The following is an 18,907-nucleotide window of genomic DNA, read 5'->3' as shown; positions in this document are numbered from 1 at the left end:
CAGCCGTCGTTGGGATTCGAACCCGGTTCAAATGATTGGAAGGCGAACGCTCTATCCCCTTAGCCATCACGGCTCTTGTAGGCTGTTTTCTAGTATTCTATTTATATTTTTTAAGATACTCGTTTTCCAATGCTATGGATGGAATGTAATGATATAAAAGGTGAAAGCGAGCTAAATAACGCTAACTATAAATGAGCTGATTTAAAGGTGAAAAAAGTTTTTATAAAAAGATATTTGGAGGAAAGATTAGTGAGATACCTAGGGTTCTTTGTTTACCTGACAAAATTATGACGGCCAAGGTGCAGGAAGTGATTTATGGAACCCTATAGCAACACTATTTTTCAGATCATTTGTTTGGGTATTATGTTCTATATCGAATCATCTCTATTTAACTTTATCATTTAAATATTTCTCCAAGAAAGTCTGTAATAGTCAAAGGCGGATAAAACGATGAGGTCAAAGAATTTTCGAGAAAATTTAATCGAGCACCAGAAAGCAGGTCTATGGTTTCATTACCTGCACAGCATTCAATATGTGTAAGATGAACATTGTTGGGATGCAACTAACAAACACTAATTATTAGGCACTGATACTGAAATCGAACATTTAATGCGTCTACCGTACGCCTTTTCATCGTCATATCGATGAGATCTGAACTTGGAGGTCGTGCGAGTCCTATTTAACTCATCTACGGCTAGTCGGTAATATTGTATTTTTGAATTTGTTTTCATGTCATGCCCCAAAGCAGATCTGGCCAAAGTTTTCGATGAAATTGGCATCAGGTGTGTCGTATTTTAGACCCATTAATGATTCGACGCCAATAATGGTCTTCAACGAGTATTAGTGTCTGATCCGCGTTACGACACATTAGTGTCTAATCCGTGTTACCACAATGCCCATCTGACCCGAGTTCTCGATATAATTGGCATCAGGTGTGTCGTATTTTAGACCCATTAATGATTCGACACCAATAATGATAATCTACGAGTATTAGTGTCTGATCGGTGTCACGACACATTAGTGTCTAATCCGTGTCACCACAATGCCCATCTGACCCGAGTTCACGATATAATTGGTATCAGGTGTGTATTAAAGACGCATTAATGATTAGACACCAATGATGGTCTTCTACGAGTATTAGTGTCAAATCCGTGTCTCCACAATGCTCATCTGACAAGAGCTCTCGATATCATTGGCATCAGGTGTGTATTATTTTAGACGCATTAATGATTAGACATCAATAATGGTAATCTACGAGTATTAGTGTCTGATCGGTGTCACGACACATTAGTGTCCAATCCGTGTCACCACAATGCCCATCTGACCCGAGTTCTCGATATAATTAGCATAAGGTGTGTCGTATTTTAGACCCATTAAAGATTAGACACCAATAATGGTCTTCAACGAGTATTAGTGCCTGATCCTGCTACGTTGTAATGTCGAATCCGTGTCTCCACAATGTCCATCTGACAAGAGCTCTCGATATAATTGGCATCAGGTGTGTATTATTTTAGAGGCATTAATGATTAGACACCAATGATGGTCTTCTACGAGTATTAGTGTCTAATCCGTGTCACCACAATGCCTATCTGACTTGAGTCTTCGATTTAAACAACATCGGGCAAGTCATACTTAACCCTTCGATATTTCGACACTAAAGTCGCTGTTAATAGCTCTAACGTTCATGAATTTATTTTCATGTCTCTTCAATGTCAATCTGACCTAAACACTTGGCCGCCTAACCTGGGTCAGAGAAGTCGTATATAAACTCATCTATGATTCGACATTCATACTGATCTTCTTCCGAACATCATTACAAGTCCTCTCCAAGTTGGTCTGATCTAAACACACTGGCAACAAGAGTCTAATATTTCAAGTGATATTAAAAACTGCATATCAAGTATTAAAATCCGCCGTGATCCATAATAAATACGCGAAATCATTTCAAATTCAGCCCATAAAATTAAATTCAAAAGGGATCATGAAATTTTCCTGCTCAACTCTCTTAGATATTTGTTCAGAACAGCTACTGAATATCAAATTTAATCCGGGAATTCTTTTCATTGTCGAAACTACAACCCCTTGTCTCCCAGCAGATCTTGAATCTTATCAGAGATTCAACGTTTTATTAGAGATTAGTGTATGGTAATTGGAACATCATTTCCGCTCTCTCCCTCAAAAGTTTCCAAAAGAGAGTATACGTCTCCCTCCCTTTTTTTCCAGAACATACATCATCACAATAAACTTATACCGTCTATTCGGGGGAAATTTCGGTCGAATCTTTCCGTAAAGGAGAGAAAAGGGAAAGGATAGAGTTTCATAGAAACAATCCTACGAACGAGTGTTTATTTCCGTTCTAATTTCAAATTCAAATCCCTTTCAGAAACAACAAGTGAAAAGGAGTTTTCCGGGAGACATCCGCCGCTCTACTTTACAATAAAACAAGTCTCGCGAGAACAGGTGAGATTCCTCGTGGAAAGAACGCAATATTATTAAAAGAGACTACGAAATTTCCTTTAATTCATTTTCTTTTCTTTTTTTCTTCTTAAGTGTGAATTGCTAGTTTCAATTTTGGATTCGAAATTTAAATAAATTGTATCAGAAGTGAGATTTAGAAAAAAAAAAAAAACTTAGTGAAGTTGATTCGCTCACTAAAATAGTTGAAACATAACGTAAACGAAAACAGTTTATTGGCGTTATTAAATATAGATTTTGGACGCAAAAAGAGAGATTTTGCATTCTCATCTAACACGTTACCGAAAGTAGATTCTGCACAAGTACTGTAAAGAACAAAGGTTAATTTGTAGTAATTGCATTCTGCAGTGAATATATAGATTAGATTATAAGTCGATTATTAGATTATAATTCTATAGATTATAAGTCGCAAGAGAACAGGTGAAAGCATTGTGGAAAGAACACAATCTTATTAAAAGAGACTACGAAATTTCCTTGAATTCATTTTCGTTTCCTTTTTTTTCTTAAGTGTGAATTGGTAGTTTCAATTCGGATTCAAAATTTAAATAATTTGCATGAGATGTGAGATTTAGAAGAAAAAAACTTGTTAAAGTTTTCAGGGAGTTGCTCGTCGAAATAGCAGAAACATTACACAAACGACAACAATTCATTGACGTTATTAAATGGATTTTAAACGCAAATAGAGAGATTTTGCATTCTCATTGCACAAGAACTGTTAATTACACATTTTTATTTGTGGTAATTGGATTCTGCAAAACGTGTGCTAGCGCATAAGATGTTACACGACAGTGATTAATCTATCCAATATACAAAGAATCCAACTTTAAAATGGAAAAAATAGATTCTTTATATAGATTATAGGTCTCACAAGTAATATTAAACGAGTCTTACAAGTAATATTTCTCACGGAAAGAACAAAACATTATTAAAGGAGGCAACGTTCTTTAATTCATTTTCTTCTTATTAAGTTTCTGTAGTTGTTCTAGTTTATTAACGTCGCACTAGAGCTGCACAATGGGCTATTGGAGACGGTCTAGGAAACATCCCTGAGGATGATCCGAAGACATGCCATCACAATTTTGATACTCCGCAGAGGGGAAGGCATCCCCACTTCGGTAGCCCGACGACCTGCGCACAAAATCGAGTACTTTACGGTAGAACAGTTTAACCAGGATTAAAACGGCACACCCTCGGTCCCTTAACAGATCGATTCAAGCGGTCACCCACCCGCACTCTGACAGCAGTCAGTGATGCTTGACTTCGGTGTTCTACTGGGAACCATTTCTTAACGATCAGTCCACTGTGAGACTCTTTTTATTAAGAGGAAATTGGCTGTTTTAATTCGGCTTCGAAGTTTAATTAAATCGTATAAACTAAGGACTTCAGAGAATCACTCACTCATCTTGTTAAAGCATTACATAAACGAAAATACTTTACAAGCGTTATTACGAGGGTTGCTATTTATATTTCTGGCCTTGGCAACAGTAAGTGCTGCTAGGCGATCTCGGACGATTTTAATCGAAAGTTTGATATTTTTAAACATAAATTCAGCAGACGATTTACCATTATAGCTTCATTTGTGTTGTTGACAGTAAATTGAAAAGTTCTTCTCTTTCAAAAAATAGAATTGAATCGTGAACATTTTCGTGCCATTATTTTTCATAACTTTCGACGTGGATTGTCAAGACAAGAGTGCTTCGATGAACTTAATTCTTTACTCAGCGATAAAGCGCCATCCTACAGCACTGTAAAGAATTGGTATAACGAATTTAATCGTGGTCGATGTTCGATCCAGGACGAATCCCGTGCAGGTCGTCCAAAATCCGTTGTTGTGCCAGAAAAGATCGATGCTGTGCGTGAACTGATAAAGCAAGATCGTCATGTGACATACCGTGAGATAGAGGCGTCTTTGGACATTAGTATGACTAGCATCAATAAAATATTGCATGAACATTTGAGCGTAAAAAAATTTGCTCGCGTTGGATCCCGCATAATCTGATAAACGCTAAAAAAAAGGCTCGTGTCGATTGGTGCAAGAAAATGTTGGAAAAATACGTTCAAGGTACATCAAAGGCTGTGTATAACATCTACACAGGTGACGAATTATGGATCTATGGAATTATGGCAAAAGTGTATTGATCATCATGGAGAATATTTTGAAAAACAATAAAGCCAATTTCGATCCAACATATTTGTTTTTTCATTATTAGGCCAGAAATATAAATAGCAACCCTCGTACATGAATGAACACGTTTATTTTTGAAGAAAATAGAGAGCATTTCAACTCTGATCCTGCACGTTACCGTGCGTAGGTTTTGAGCATGTATTGTAAAGAATGGAGATTATTTGTGCCGAAATTGAGCTGCACAGAACTCACGTACGTGACCATGCTCGATATTATGCGACCGTGCAAAATCTGTCGAATAATAATATTTAAAAAAATCCGACATTAAAGTAGATTATTAATAAAGCTAGTATATCTTTAAGTTGCCTTCGAAAAGTTCAACCTAAAATCACATATTAGAAACCTACAATATACAACCTAAAACCACATAATGAAACATATGCAGATTCTGCGCAAACTCTGCAGAGAGTGATAATGTACACTCGGGAAGCTCTACACGAGTGTGCAAAATCTTTCCTTCACTTGCTTTAACTTTTATATGGTACTGAATTACTCCAAACTATCAATCATTCTTCTTCAGCCGTGATGGCCCAGGTGATACAGCAGTCGCCTTCCAATGAGGCGAACTGTGTTCGAATCCCAGGGATGGCTGGTCGATCAAATTCCGCATCCGGCCTGCACTGACCGCAGTGCTGACGTATAATATCCTCAGTGGTAGACAAATCATGAGTTAGAGTCACCTTGCCGTGAGGCTAACGTGTGAGGTTCTCGTGGTTTTCCTCTCTTTGTACCGCAAAAAAAAAAGTTCTCCTCTCCCAATACTTGATCCAGGAGTTCCCTTGTCTTCTGGATTGGGTTCAAAATTACAAGGCTACATTAGTAGCCCTAAAACAAAAAATTGGGTTGGCTGTTCAAAGACGGTTATAAAATAAAATAAAAAAAGAATTTGAAAAAAAAAAATTTAAGTTTATTAAATCTAAATTTTCAACTACATTATTTATGGCGCACTTGGCGACATTTCTGCGAATCTTTACAAATTTATTAGCCTAAATTTACATTTTTAATAATTTTCAACCGAAGTTACAGCCAATGCGAAAATTGTTTTATACATATTATTTCATAACCAAAACGAAATGTATACAAATAAATTCTGCTTGATTTGCAATTGATACTTAGGTTACTTTCTTTCTTATGTGCTAATGTATTAAAAGTTTACAAAAAAAATGGCATCGTTTTTCAACTTAAGAAAATTGCTACTCGTCGACTTCGGTCGCATTTAATATCAAAACTATCCGTCATATTTTCCGACTCAAAAGAGGAAAGGTATTTCCAAAACCAAATGAAATAGAGAAAGAAAGAAAAAAAATGCATTAGTTTGAATTGCGTTTTCCACAGTATGGCATCTAAAATATGTGAAAATAATTTTATTCATGCATTTTCGTATTGAAATACTACTTGCAGGTGAACAAGGTTTCACTGACTTTCAATTTTATCTTTTATTCTTACTATTTTGTGGAATAAGATGAGATCCTATAGAAGATGGAAAATGAAATAAAAAGGGATTTTTTGGGAGTGATTCGGGATTATTGAATTTAGAAGAGAAACCTATATTTCACTTTCTCCTCAAGCATTAATTCGTACGACTTCTCTCTTTTTTAAATAAAAACAAATGTTCGCAGTGTGGAATAAACATTTCCTACTGGAACAGGAAATAGGAAAATATATTTCGCGAAATGTTCATTGTTTTTCTTTCTTTCTTTCTACGATGTAACAAGGAGCTAAACTTTATTTATTTAAAACTAAAGAAATTCTAGACGCGTGAATAAAATGTACCTGCGTCAAGAAAAAAAGTATCTAATTTTATCCTGGAACTTTGAAAACAATACCAAGAAACAAAAAAAAGCTAGATTTTTAAAAAAATTCTCTTTTTTTCAAAAATCTATATACATAATAATAAACGCGGCTGTGTGTGTGTGTGTGTGTCTGTAATCACAATATATCGCCCCAGAAGCCTCGCCCGGGCACGAAACTCGGCCCATAATTGTGTTTTCACATAATGAAGAAGTATTTTTTTTCTTTTTCAAAAATTTTGATTAGTTATTTAGTTATCAGTCATTTTGTAAGTCTATGCTTTTCGTCTGCTTTTTCGTCTTCAAAGAGCCATATTCAATAAATTATTAAAAAATGCATATACTTTTCCCCACTCTTATAAATGTATGCTAATGCGAACCTCACAATTGAAATATTAATTTTCGACAACTTAAACCAATAATATACGAAGGAATTAATAATTTAATTGTAAAGTTCGCATTAGTTTACATTTATTAAAGTGGAGAAAAGTTTAACTTTCGTATTAAAAATGTGGCAACATATTCGATACGTAAATAGAACGCTTCGCTTTGATATATTTGTCGCTGTTCATAATTGTTATAATAAGTTTTTCTTCTTCTTTCCACGCTCTATTTTTTTTTTCTGAAGCGAAGACGATAATTTTTATAGCGATATTGTAGTACTTTGTACAACTAAAAATTCTTTTCACAACACTTTAAAAATATTTACTTTATTTTCTTTATATATACAGAGAACAGTCGGCAAAGAATTCGATTAGGTTGAAAAACATTTCGCTAAAAAGGAACGAATTCCAAAAGAAAAAATAAACAACTTAAAGAATAAAAATGCTGATGCCAGCCAATTTTTTGAAAGTTAACTTAGAAATAACAAACCAAACGATGTTAAATAACAAACCAAACTATGTTAACAAAATGACGTAGAAAGCGCAACTAGATCAAAATTATACAAGCACAACTAGATCAAATTATAATACCTGAGTGCTTGACGTAACAGATATAGAAATAGAATTTGATACCATAAAAAATTATATAGAAATAGAAATTGATACCATAAAAAATTTATTCGTTTTCGTGTTCTTTTCATGTATTTAGCATTTTAGTTTTTTTTTCTTAAGCGTTGTAGCTATATAATTTCAAACATCCTCAAGAGCTATAATACATTTGCAGCAGAACTGGATATGAAGACAAAATTGCTGGACAGGAACACTTTAATTGTCCACTAATCTTCAGATTTCCTGCTATGTTTTAAAAAACTTTATTTGTGAAAACCTTCAGCGTGGCGGACAGCTGGCCGCCTTAGGCGGCTAGTATTAAATAAAAGTTTGAGTGTAAATATCAAACATTGAAGGATTTTAAAGTTATTATATCAAAATTTAGCGGGAAACATAATTTATACATACTTAAAAGTAAATTGTAATTATTTAAGAAATTAGATTTTTTGAAAAATGTCTTTTCTAAACTAAATTATTAAATAAAAACGTCCAATTTTAACAACAAGCTTTCTGTACCTACTCTGTACAAGTATTATAATAAAAATTATGCAAAAAAAAAAAAAAATCTTAAATGAATTTATAGTTTCGAACTTTTATTTTATGAAATATGACATTTTTACACATGCTGATAAAGAAATTGAAGTCACTCCTAATATGCAAATACATTGTGTCAAATTTCTTTCTATTAACTTTGATTAAAAGTTTGCAGTATGTATAAGCATTTTATTATATAAGCTAGCTTAAACAAGCTTGTTTAAATAATTTTAACACATTAAAAAGGTTTTGTTTGCTTGCTGTTGAACTGCGTCCATCACTCTAAAATTTTTAAAAACAATAAAATTTATTTATTTATTGTTAACTTAATTTAATACTTTTAATTACTGAACTCTTTAAATCTAGTCATTATCATTGATATGAATTGCACATTTTAATAATTTAATTTAAATCATTGCCACACTAGTACAAAATAATTTTTGTTAATTTTAGGAATAACTGTTAAGTTTACAAAATTATTTTTGCTAACTTATATGGAATTCATACAGATTTCATTAAATACATATTTTAATTTAAAAAAAAAATACAAAAACTATATTTATTTCACACCGCTCTCAATTGTATTTAAATAGAAAAGCACCAAAAGGTTTTAAGAACAAAACAAGAATTAGAGAATTAATCTACGATAAAACCTTTTTTATGAATTGAGTTGGAAAAAAAATAGTTCAAGAAATTATTTTAATGGTTTTAAATTTTCCTATACTCTAATCTATGACTGAAATAATTGGCAACATTAGTATTGGCAATAAGCAACATTATTGAAGTTATACTTCTTATGCGCCTTCCAACAAGGTTGCGTTAAACGTTTAACGCTATATTTTTATTGGCCGAGAAATCACGTGGTAGGATCCAGTTTTTCCTCATTCATTTCCATATTATTTGGTTCTCACTAGCATAAAAATAATAAAAGTCATAAAAGTATTGTTTTTCTATAAATATTTTTTTAGTTTGTTTTGATACACATATAATTTAATAGGGTAGTATTCTTTATTTTCAAATTTAGTGGATAACAATTGTAAAAAATGAGTGAAAACAATCCCACGGACAATGCGACGGATTTAAGGTTATGTCAAGGTACGCCTCTTGTGAATATCAATTGATTGTTTCTCTTCTGAAATTACATTATGACGCATTCATATACATTATTAATATAAATACATTTTCCATGGCGAGACGATGAGGCAACCACAAGCACTTCCACTGGTTCAAGAGGGAAAAATGCACAATATTACCGTTATTACAGAGCACGGAAGCGAGCGGAGCAGGAAAAAGAGTCGTTGAATAGAACTAGTGATCCTTCTACGACTGCTGATTCTTCTACAATTAACGTCGCAGGTTGCGAAGTTTAACTTCTTCCGCGCGGAGGGACTCCACGCACTATTTTTTTTTTATTGTATAACAGCCATAACTAATAATTTTATTAATTCTTAAAATAAATTCTTAATTCGACATTAAATTTTTAATTAAATACTGTAATATATAATGAACTGTCAGAAAAATTTTAGTTGTTTATATACAAGTGACCCGAACAATAACACGGTTTTGCATCAGCCTTTTTTTAGAACTTTCATTGGTACATTTTCCACAAAATTCTTCAATTATTCTTCGAACATAAATTAATATTTTCGAACAATATTTCACGTGCAACCGCGTACATTCATCAATTCGAATTTCTCTATTGGTTAAAATTTAGATGTAATGCTTTCCTGCCAAACGATATAGATGTATTTGCAACTAACTTCCTTTTGTTCTTTTTACAGAAACTTAACTTCGGATCGAATTACTTCTCGGGGAATAAAGATCATTAGACGCTTTGGTCCCCTGACGAAAAGGGGAGGAGGGTATAAAGCGTCACCTCTTTTCTAAAATATGCTATGCCTGCCTTAACAACGAAGACTGTCGGCTATTAGACACAAAATAGCTGTCGGGCACAATGTAGAGTCATTATAGGGCCATTAGTGAAGATACCCCACTACCAAGGGACAAGGGGAGCTAATGACGGCTTTCGGGCATAGTTTTACCCTTTCTTATCTTGTCAACATGCTTTTAAATCTTTGTTTGTTTGTTTTTAAAAAAATATTAAGTATTAGTATTTTTTTTTTAGTTCCACTCATTACCTTATTAAGAGAGTAAAAAAAAAAAAAAAAGGACGACTAAAACTATTTATGAAGACAGAAAGTCACAAATGGAAACTGAAATTGGGTCGTATTTTCCCTCGTAGGTAATAATCGTAATAACAAACAGAACGTTTTTTTTTTCATCGCATATAATTTTAAGTTTTTTGTTCCAATTATGTTAGTTATTATTTTGTTTCTGTCATGACCCTTTATTCAGTTATTTTTCAGATTTTTTTTAATTCCAAGTATGACTTTGGTATCATTTGGTACAATGCTATTGTTTGATGGCAACTTCTGGTAATCAAACATTTCTTAAATTCATAATTAGCTATATGTACGAAATCGCCTGCGAAATGTCGCTAAAAAAATTAGACTTTAGCCAACTTTTTTGTTGTTGATTTTTTAGTATTATTTTATTTTATTTTATTTATTTTTCTAATCACTGAACAAAATTTTCATACACAAAAAATTAAATAAGTTACAAAAAATGGTTTTTGTTTCCTTGCGTCCGGCAAAATCCGAAAATACCTAAAAATTTTCTCAATTTTTTTTCGGTCGGACTTATTTCGATACCACTTGTGTGCAATATTTAGTACTTATTAAAAAAAAACAGTTAACATAATAGCAGAAGTGCCTATTGCTAAAATTAACTAACAATATTCAATATTTGCGTCACTAATAATAAGGTGACTTTTTGCAAGAACGGAAGAAAAAAAATCAAGTGTCTAATAGTTTTACATAAAAAACATATCCTCAATCAAATTTTCAACAAAATTACAAAATCAAAAAAGTCAAATATCCAGTCCCACATAACCCTTGAAAAAAACTGGTTCTTAAATTAAAGAATACGGAATTCAGGCCATAAATGACGCTGTTAACTTAAAAATGAAATGAAGAACTACCACCCTCTTCTACGTCATTTCTCAAACTCGGCCCAGCCTTCTTGGACTCACTTTAGGGTAAGAGTCAGGGACCGAGTTTGATTTCGATAGGTAGATTTACTTTTTCTCCTCGGTAGATTTATTTCTTTTTAGATCTGGCTTACATATTTAGATGTCTCTATTAGGGTGCTTGGCCAAATCTTTCAACAAAAAATAAGCATCTTTTAAGTACTTTTCAAACACTCATAAAATATTTTTAAGCACTATATACATCAACAAAATGAGAAATATTTTTCAAAAACTTTACTTGATCATGATAAACTAACTAGCTTCTGATGAACTCTTTTTCTTGATCGTATTAGCCATTATAAAACGATCAAGAGGTTTTTCGGTTCGATATATCAGTGGGTGGAAAATGAATCCTGAAACTGAGAATATCTTACAAAATGCAGCAGAGTGGCACTTGAGAGTGCAATAATCTCACCGAACCCAGCTCAGTAGAAGCACATGCGGACTCGCAAGTATTTTATAAATCATGCAAAATGATTGGCGCTTTCATAGGCTAAGGACAGACGGTACGCCGAAACGGATTGTGTTTGAATGAATTGTGAAAACGTTGAATAGAACAATGTGCAAAGCACGCTTTTGCACAACACGTTGTGAAAATCGACATGGTAAAGGAAAAGATCTCATTTTCGAAAAGGGAAAATTAAGCACATTTTAAAAATACCCGATGAAAAAAGCACCTCTAAGGGCTTTTAAAAAAATCTGCGCACCATGTCTATTTCAAACAGATTGTTTTCCATTTTTATTTTAGAATGCATAAATGTTAAAACCTGTAGATCAACTTTGAGTGCTTTTTTTTTTAGGAGAATCCCATTGGAAATCGGGATAAATATATTTCAGATTTCTATATCTCCATCCCACCGCTAGTGGATGTCATTGAGGTATTAGATCTGGTATCATTAAATGCATCAATTTAAAACATTTTGCAAGTGGATTTTTAAATTTTTTCACCCGATGCAAATTTTTTTTGACATATTTGTTAGTTTCCATCTTTTTGAACACCCAGTACATAAAGCTGATCTCATAAATTTATCCAAGAAAGGACAATAACGAATTGCAGAACAATGCAACCCCACTTTTCACCAATTTTCGAACTTTGCGAACGATGTTCATATTGCTCGCGAGAAGAATTCTCCAGCATAATCCACATGGCAGACCGATAATTAAAAATCTATTTCCCACCAAACAAAGCATCGGAAATGAACGATTTCAAAAGTATTCCTACGTTAGGCAGTATATAAATGCCTATTTCTACATCCAATCAATTTCTCATTTAATTTTCGAGTTCAGTAGAGGGAGGGAGGGAAAGAAAAGGGGAAAAAAAACAGGGAATTTTACATCGGGAAAAGGAATTCAGGACGCGTGAGAAACTATCGCGTGGATAACACATGTCGAGGATGGAGCAGGGGGGGGGGTTTCTAAAAATTCTTAAAGGCATCCCTCGCGTCATTGATTAGAAACAGGGAGCTGAAATGCCGACACTTTCAGCTGCCTAATTGAGCGCAAATTTAAAATAGCTGAGAAAGCATCGACTTGTTTAACGTTGCTTTTCTAAAGTAGATAACCACGCTTCGGTAGATCTTTAATTAGAGGAGCCCCTGCACCATCAGACGTCAGATTTTAATTTCACGCCCCCCCCCTAAGGTCAGCTCGATGTCTCTATTTTAAAGCTAAAGACTTTATTTTTGGGTCATTAAGCTGACGCCATATGAAACCAAATCTATCGGAAGAAAGAGCAGTACATCCTACCGATACTCACAAATGCCAAGAGAGGAAAAAAAATTCCGAGTCGCATACTTTGGGATTATTATGTCTGCAAGCGAAAACACACAAGCCAGTACACACATAATCCGTTTTATTGAAAACTACCCCCCTCCTGTTTTTATTAAGAAATATATTAAAACTAGGAGGCTTCGCCCCCTGCTCGCTGGTGCTCGCCTACCCCCGGAACTGCCTTCGCGGTTCATTTCGGATTGCTTCGCAATCCGATGCTCGCTTTACTCGCTCATTGGATACGTTCTTAACGTCTAGCTTTTGTATACTTGTATACTTTTTTGAACACTGAAGTTCCGAAAACTTTTCACTGTAGAAAATTCTAAACCTGTACATTTCAATATTAATTTAAAATTGCAAACAGTTCACATATTTTTCTTAATCACACTATTTGTTGAGGTATCAGCAGCCTACAACTCAACTCTATCATAGTTGTATATTTTGATTAAGATATGTTATTCGAATTTGTAATTAGGCTTCCAAAATTATTGTAAATATCGCAATTAAAGCGTTTTCATTTTATAAATTTCCATAGTGTTTATTTCGAATCTTTAAACAAGTGGCGTCCGCGACAGGACTATGGAAAATTTGAAACGTAAGAGAACGCAACTTCGGCGATTATTTACAAGATCTTTGAACGAAATGGAAGCCTAATTACAAATTCGAATAACATATCTTAATCAAAATATACAACTATGATAGAGTTGAGTTGTAGGCTGCTGATACCTCAACACTATTCTAAATTTCAACTGTTGAGAAAAGTAACTGTTGTAAGTTTTGTTTTAAAGTCTTTCCCACAAAAGGGCTAAAGCCATGTGTTGTAAAATAATATGAAATAGTAGTCTGCCACTGAACGCCGGATGTAAAAATAATATAACAAAACGTGGAATAGTAAAGCGCTCAATTCAAAATAATTCAAAATAAAATATCAATAGCATAACACTTCTCATTTCTGCTAATGAAAAGGAACTATTTCAGTACTCATAACCAACCAACCGTTTTTTTCTCGGTGACAATCGGAGATAGACATATGATGCTCACTACGTGCTCTTGCGCGCCGAAACCTTTCAATTAAAACGTATTAGCGTTTTATATAACATGGATTAGCCATATGATGCTCACTACGTGCTCTTGCGCGCCGAATCCAATCAATTAAAAATGAAAACTGTTGCCAGCGCGAGAAAAGAAATATCGGTTTTATTGATACATACATACATACGTACGTACGTACGTATTAGCGTTTTATATAATAAGATTATCAAAAAATAGAGAAGTAATCGGGCAGCGGCATTTAATTATCCAGCCTTTTAAAGATATAAAAAAATATTACTGCTGTAAATTATGACTCTAATGATAATAAACAAAAAAATTCATAAGTAGAGGTTAACCCTTTAATGGGCCCTTTATTTATAGTAAAGGTACATTAAAGTATTTCTGGAATTGAAATTGTTTTAAGAACAGTATTTGATATATTAAAAAAAAACTCATTTAGTTTATAAAAATGTCATTTTTTTGGTGGTTAATATATTTAACATGACCTATTAGGAACTTACTGACTTTTATTTTTCTTTATTTATAAAATAAATTCCTTAAATGCTACAAACTTCAAAAGGAATTACGTATTTTATAACTTTTATACGTTTTTTAAAAGTGACAAATGGTTACCAATTTTATTCAAACTCACTTCAAGAAAGCTGAAGTTATTGAAAAATGGAAACCTAAATTAAAAGTGGTAAAGCGTGGTGGTAAGTATACTTACCACGGCCTTCAAAAGGGTTAAGTGAAATGAGTACTACGATGTTGCCTGAAATTGAAATTTTTAAAATAGAATCCTCGGGCATTTATTATTTATATTTGATTCAAAACGGACACTAGTTTTGATTTTTTTAAAGTCGACCTTGAAAGCTCGAGGGCATTCAAAATTTAAATTTCCACTTGAAGTATGTATTATATAAAGTCAACTTTACGTCAACAGTTAACTAAGGTGCATTCAAAATTTGGATCTCAATTTGAAGTAAGCTTTATTTATGTAAAGTCGACTCTATGTCAACTGTTAACTAAAATGCATTCAAAATTTAAATTTCATCTCGCAGTATGCTTTATTTATGTAAAGTCGACTTTATGTCAACTGTTAACTAAAATGCATTCAAAATTTAAATTTCATCTCGCAGTATGCTTTATTTATGTAAAGTCGACTTTATGTCAACTGTTAACTAAAATGCATTCGAAATTTAAATTTCCACTTGAAGTATGCTTCATGCAAAGTCGACTTAATATCAACAGTTAACTAAGGTGTATTCATAATTTGGATTTCCACTTTAATCGAAATGTAAAATGTAAAATTTTGTATTCCATTTGGAAAAAAAAATTGTTTTAGAACAAGAGGAATTATGGAAGCTCTCGGTTCCTCTCTGTTAGTCTGAAATCAGCTTCGTGTGCTAACGCCCGAGAAATACAACAGTAATATGAGCATGTTTTGTTGTCATTAACCTCGAGTTCTACAAGAAACTAGGAACGTTTTTTTAACATTTGCTCTAATTACGTCCTCCTTATCCCTAAACGAATATTAATTTTGTAGGCTGTGACAGAATGGTCAGTAGAACGTTGGATCCATGTCCAAGAGGTCGTGAGTCTGATCCCCGCCGGCTGAAGACTCTCGTGTAGTAAATGTTGACTGGTGGACGTTAAATCAGTCGGGTCCAAAGTCTTCCATATTCCCATAACAAATCATATCTTTAGAGATTGATCGTTCTCTGGTTCAGATCAAATTTACAATCTGTGGATGAATGAATTGGCACGCCCCATAAAAGGGTTCTAACGCATGTGTGGCTGAAGTTGTAATCTTGGCCATAGAAAGCTTTACTGAAAACTAAGAAACACACCTTCTGTCTTGCATACGCTTGGTTTCGCCAAGCAGGCTTGCTGATAATGGCAAGTAGCATTAGAAACAACAACATGCCAATTTTCGAAAGATTTTAATGAAAGGTAATAAGCGGCAGTTACTTGAAAAAACAGCACAAATAGATTTGAGTATTAAATATATTCCTTAGTTGTCGAATAGTGGCCCTTGCCAAGATAGTCATAAAAAATTCATATTCCGGAAATGGGAGAAGAAACTCGATGAGAAAATTTCTATGTTTATAATGAACAAAAAATGTCTGTCTATATTGCATCCTATTCCACGAAGGAAAAATGATTTTTGAAAGCTTTTCATGGAAAGGGAGATGTGACCGACATATCGTCCCTTTGAAACTAAACCGTTGTAACTCAAAAAAGTCGAAAAATGAGATTTTTGGGTCATTTTGTGTAAAAAAGTCACCCTTTCAGAAAAACAACCTGTTATCTTTATAGTTCCATAAAGTTAATTTAGAGGCAGACAAATCGCCATCGGATTGCCGCGATTAGCATTAGCGCGGAAAGTTTGAAATCGCTCTCCTGAAAAACTTGCTTTTTTGAGTTACCACGTTTAGTTTCAAAGCGATGATATGTAAACTAATGCAGGTGGATTTATATGCTGAAGCATAATGAAGTCCAATAGCGCTCCTCCAAAACAAAAACAAAAATCATATCATGCCAGAAACGGGAATTTTTATGGACCAACAAAAATAAATACAGATGCCCTTTGATAAAGTTTAATCTCAATAGAAATCTCAAAAAGCAATCTCAATCCTGATTTTATTTTTAAAAAAACTAGAAATCTGTTCCTAGCTAATACTCTAAATTTTTGCATATTTTTAGTACAAACTTAAAAGAATCAGTGATTTTTTTCTTCTTTCCAGAAATTCTATATTGATAATCCAGGATTATCTGGTACTGTTTTAATGAATACTGCCTTTAATAAACTGTTCACCATAAAAAAGCATTTAAATTAGTTTAGACTATAAGTCAAGTGAAATTACAATACGTTGAAGTACTTTAAAAAGACACGAAATTAGCATTTTTTTTAAAAAAAATATTGTAAGACGAATCCTATAATTCCAACCCAAATCCTCAAAATAATTAAAAGTACAATTAGCTTTCGTATTTTTTTTTCGCTTTTCAAAGACAAATGATGCGGATCTGAGACTTTTTTAACGAAGCCAAAACACATTTCATTTGTTTGGCCTGATTAATCTTTAACTAGAGTGTCAAAACAGATGTTAAGGTATTTGAAACACGAAATAAACCACCGATAGTGGGTTTGAACAACTGACAGCGAAATACACTATTTTAGTGAATAGTTTAATTTTGATAAATGAATATACTTAAATTCATTGATCACTTTTTAACAGTTTGATCAGAACTTCTAAGAATTTGTTTATAGGCATCAACTCTTCTCCCCCTCCAATTCACAACCAAGTCAGAATTTCATTTTAGTGAGGAGGTTATTCAAATTTGAATTTCTTCTTAAATAAAAACATCGTGAGCATGAATCATGCTGTGTTTAGCTACATAATTCGAATTAGGCATTCTCTTTCAATATTGGTATTAAGTGTAGTTTCTAAAAAATTGGTTCAACTCTTATCCATAATAGCAGTGCTTTGAGCCGGGATGGCTCAGGGGATAGAGCGTTCACCTTCCAATGAGGTGAACCGGGTACGAATCCCATAGATGGCTGTTCGATACGAATTCCGCATCCGGCTTGCGCCAAGCACAATGCTGACGGAAATATCCTCAGTGGTAGATGGATCATGAATTAGAGTCCCCTAGCCGTCAGACTAACCGTGGAACCGTCCATCTAACGCAACTGCGGGTTAGTTCCATTAAAAAATCCTCCACGAAGGCAAATTTCTCCCTATTAATTGATCCAGGAGTTTCTTCGTCTTCTGGATCGGGCTCAAAATTACAAGGCTAAGGAGTTGAACATTAGTAGTCGTAAACCCAAAAATTAGGTCTGATGTTCAACGTCGATTATAAAATAAAATTAAAAAAAGTATCGGTGCTTTGAACTATATAAAACCGTGAAAATTTGTAATGACCTTAATAGATACATCGTTGCGAATAGGGTAGGTTTGGTCACATAATCTAGTACACAAGCCCCAGGATTGTAGATTTCACTGCATATCTACAGGTAAAGTAGACCGAAAGGGCAACGAAGTTCAGTTACTTCTAATGCAAAAAGGGCCAAGACTGGTTATCCCTCAATGCGTAAACTAGACCGAAAGCTTTACGAATGGAGTACATTCGATTACATGTTTGGACCGGATATATCTTTATACGTAAGGAATTTAGTTACGGCGACCCAGGCAAATATGCCCAAATGTAAGATGCCTCGTCGTCGACTTGAAATCCAGCTTGGCACGAGGACCAAGCAATATGCGGACACCGGGAAAGGCCCCGGGTCACGCAAGAATTGGAGCACCATAGAGCAAAGGATGCCCGACTGGTCCAAAACCTGAAGAGCGGCAGTGCCAAACCCTCCGCAGACGGAGCCAAAGTTGGGTCGACAGCAGGAAGACCGCCGCCACCCCGCGTTCCATCGAGGGCCCGAGGCCTGGAAGGTCTCAAACCCTTTACTTTATTTACAAAAACACACAAAAGTATTAAATCAAATTATTACAAAGCAAAAAAATCAAAATCGCAGCAGATTGAGAGTCGCTTGATCTGGGTTACAAAATGGCATCATTGCCCTTAGCCCCAATAGTCGATGGTTTTCTTGAGTCTCTGAATTGCTCTTTTCTGCGACGTGCAGTTTCTGCTTTAAGCACCATGGTCGGTTCTCAGGTTGGAGCCGTACCTTTTATTCGTCTCGTGACAATTCACGCACTTTGGTTTGCTTTTGCATGATGGCCTGCTTCGTCACATTTTGAGCACGTTTCTGTGTGGCCGCAGTCTTTTGCCATATCTTTGTACGTAAACTAGACCGAAAGCGTTGAGATCGGAGCATGTACGGTACGATCCCGTCTAATGCAAAAGCACCAAGACCGGAGATCTCTCTACACGTAATCTAGACCCAAAGCGTTACGAACTGAGTACACTAAATCGGTTAATCAAATTTTAAATTGAACCGAGTTTTCGCTTCCAAGTTGAGCTTGGCATCGTTCAATCCAATTCAGTCTAGCACCACGTTCAAATTGCAGCAAGCCAATTTGAA

The 18,907-nt window shown here is 34.3% G+C and overlaps 1 protein-coding gene across 2 annotated transcripts in view; it reads right to left on the bottom strand.

Moving 5' to 3' along the window:
• Positions 1-18,907, bottom strand: part of CadN (neural cadherin) — a 532,539-nt gene that overhangs the window by 203,738 nt on the left and 309,894 nt on the right. The window lies entirely within an intron of this gene.

Source organism: Parasteatoda tepidariorum, chromosome 1 (assembly GCF_982258835.1).
Source record: "Parasteatoda tepidariorum strain Cologne lab strain chromosome 1, Ptep-v5.0, whole genome shotgun sequence".
In the NCBI taxonomy this organism is placed as follows: domain Eukaryota; kingdom Metazoa; phylum Arthropoda; class Arachnida; order Araneae; family Theridiidae; genus Parasteatoda; species Parasteatoda tepidariorum.
Note: the sequence above shows the minus strand (reverse complement) of the source record. Positions and strands in the feature narration are given on the sequence as shown.